General features: G+C 44.6%; 1 pseudogene; it reads right to left on the reverse strand.

Moving 5' to 3' along the window:
* Positions 1-286: 286 nt before the first annotated feature.
* On the reverse strand, positions 287-384 carry LOC124803852 (annotated as a pseudogene).
* Positions 385-3395: the final 3011 nt, after the last annotated feature.

A 3395-nucleotide genomic window follows, 5' to 3' on the forward strand; every position in this document is an offset into this window, starting at 1 on the left:
TATACATTACGCGTCTTTAATGCAGTGGTTTCCATTGCCTTCTGCATTCTCATGCCGTTGGTCGTTGTAGGTTATTAAATCTCTTATGGGTAGTTTCGCACCCCAAGCGCAAGAGAGTCCCCTGAATCTATGTACGCACCTCCGCCACCTTTGAAAAGGCTGTTAACAGAGCGATAGTGACTCCTTGTAGTGGTACTCTTCGGCCGTCATTGATGATAGCATTTATTCCAAATTTAAGCGCTGGCTGGAATAGAACCTGGGATCCAGGACTTTTTGATTACTAGCCAAAGACGCCATTCCTTCTTTTGAGTGTCATCCTTGCGCAGCGGACATGCTAGCTTCTCTACAGTGTTCCAATTTTAGTTAACTTGGCATCGAAATCACTGCTACCTCTAGACCACGTTATTTTTGTTATGAGAACTTAGTACTGCAGCGAAACATCGACGTCTTTCTTCAAGTTATACAATATCCTTTGACTACAAGGTCCTTAATTTCATCATCTTCTTCATCGTTCTGTAAGTTCCACGACGATTTTAGCAATTTCTCCGCAAGTTGTACTCCAGGCTTCTTCTAAGCAGCATATAGATGTTGGCGGGCCGTAAAGATAACTTCTTGGAAGAGCAGTTTTCCATAACGACCTTCAAAGGTCTTATTGACACCTCAGTCCACGGATTACATAAGTCTTGTAACGCGGGGCAGGAGAAACTCGCTTTTATTCCTATTTCTTAAATGAGCTTTCACAAGGTGAAATTGAGCGTTGAGCAACAATAGAAGAGACTTGAGATGCAATCTCTATCGTTTCACAATGCTTTAATGGGTGCTCCTTTCAATAGCACAATACAGCTGATCAAATGTCGAAGTTATTTACATAACCAAAGAGACCTGCTTCTTCACCTACTGATAGGCTGTAGCTCCCGTACCTCATAAAGCGTTTGCCATCTATTTAAGAACCCTTCACTTTTTTTCCCAAAACTGTACTTTCCAGGTAGTAAATTCGCCTTATTCATAACTTTACAACATGAGGGAACACTCTGATATTTATCAAACATTGTGAACTTGTGGCCACGCTCATCACATAACGAACATCAAATAATTAAACTTCCGTTCCGTCTTCAACATTAGTATGAGATGTGACTCCACTTACCCCACGTCCCCATGCTCCCCCCTCCTCCCCCTCCATGGCAACGAATGCAGTCTTCGTTATGTTGTGTCATAGAAGCAAACTGCGTACTAACGTCATCTTTAGTCACTTCTTGCCGTGGCTGAAACATGAGCTGTGTCACTTTGTGAAAACTGCTGGCTGGAGGCTGATGTGGCGTAAAATAGACGTTATAAGGTATTTGTCTACTGTGGTAAATGATTCTCCTTGTGATGTTCTTGTGTTGTAGCTATGAAAATTCTATAGCTCACTCACCGATGTCTCAATTTACGATGCAGAATGGAAGCACTAACAATGGAACAGCGTATGTTGATCGTAAACACTTTTTACGCAAATTCTGGACGCACCGTTGTCGTGGGACGCGCATTCAACAGCACATTTGGTCCAAGAACAGCACCATCACGAATTATCATTTCTCAGCCAGATTACAGTCTGTGGAATGTGTTCGTGGCATTACTTGCATCATCTTGTCATTGTGCAAGGCGCAATGGATCAACACAAGTATGTACCTATCCTTGTGGACCATGCCCACCCCTGCATGCAATTTGTTTTTTTCTCTGCAAGATGACTTCCACCAGCAGGACAACGCAACGTGTCACACAGCTCGCAATGTAGGTGCGTGGTTCGAAGAGCACCAGGATGAGTTTATCGTATTTCCCTGTTCACCAAACGCCCTAGATTTAAGCCCAGTCGAGAATCAGTGGGACCACGTCCATCGGGCTGTTACCGCCATGGATCCTCAACGGAGAGACGTAGTGTAGCTGGCCTCGGCGTTGGGGTTCGGCATTAGAGATTGGCAAACTCGTTCATCCTTGGGAACTAATTCACTGGTGATCGCTCTTTTTTGGGAACCGTTCATTTCTACTTGTTCACCGTTCCTTTGTGCTTGGTATATGGTTCTTATCAAAAATTGAAAATTTGTAGCATAGGTGACTGAAGATGAGGAAGGCGCCCAGAGCGGGCACTTGCCTCCCCACTGGAGTACAGCGTTTTTATTCATAACAGAATACTCACACACCTGTAATTTTCTTTATTCTGCAAAACCTCTCATTTAGCCGACTATAGCGTTATGCGGCTGACTGCAGTGAAATATTAAGGTGGCGCGCGAATAATCGGCCCCGAGTACAGACTACTCGCCAGTTACGCACGATTTGTTGACCGCTACGAGCAGAATAGATAAACATGTAATAATTAGGCAGCGAAGATATAACAAATAAGCTAATGCAAACAACAACTTCGAAACAATAGATGACGATTAGTGGGTGACAATGAGCAGTCTAGTACTCGGGGCCGATTTTCGTGCGCCATCCTGTACCACCGAAATAATATTGTAGAAGTTATCATATTCTCTTTACAAAATGTGACACCAGACACTCGATTATGGAGCGCGGGCTTCATTCGGTTGTAAGTCGGTCTGCCTTCCATAACAACGAACATGCTCTCTTACCTTGGACCAAAAAAAGACGGAAAATGGCCACTCGTGTGTGCCGTGCCGACTTCCTTTGCATGTGTAATATCAAAAAGTCTTGCCTTTTTACAAGTATCTTTTCTGCTGTATATCGAAATAGTGAAGTAAGCTGATGCCGTTTTATTACCTGAAAAGATGTATTTATTACATACCACGTAATGATTTTTATGTAATTATAAAATACATTTTAATTACCGGTCGTGGACGCGAAATAGAATACGAAAAGAACCAGAAGTTCAGACTTCAAGAAAGGTTTGAAACACATCTAGAATTGGCGTGCGCAGCGAACGAAACGAATAATAACTCGATACTCAACTAACTATGAGTAGCCGGCAGTGGAACTGCCACGAGTGGCCACGCCAAGAAAGACGAGTCGGGCCGAGCGAGACCGAGACAGACGGGAACGGGACCGAGGCTGGAACGAGACTGGCCGACGTGCCGTTGCGGGAACGAGACCGACCGTTTCCCTTTCCCGGAACCATAAGGAGAAAGCAGCGACCGAAGTGAACTATGAAAGACTGTTCCTTAGGATTCGTTCCTCGCTCGTTCCGTTCAACTAGATGAACCGTTCCTTTGGACCCGTTAGTTCGCGAACGACTCATTACTATTCGGCATGCCTTCACAGGGCTGTCGGTACCTTCCAGTACATCAGTGACTCTCTTCTTGCACGTGCCGCAGCGGTCCCCGCTGCTAAAGGCGACTATTCAGATTTTTGACAGGTGGTCACGTTAATGTCACTGAAGAATGTACGACCGACATATGGCGACA

The sequence above is a fragment of the Schistocerca piceifrons genome, chromosome 6, assembly GCF_021461385.2.
Source record: "Schistocerca piceifrons isolate TAMUIC-IGC-003096 chromosome 6, iqSchPice1.1, whole genome shotgun sequence".
Classification (NCBI taxonomy): Eukaryota; Metazoa; Arthropoda; class Insecta; order Orthoptera; family Acrididae; genus Schistocerca; species Schistocerca piceifrons.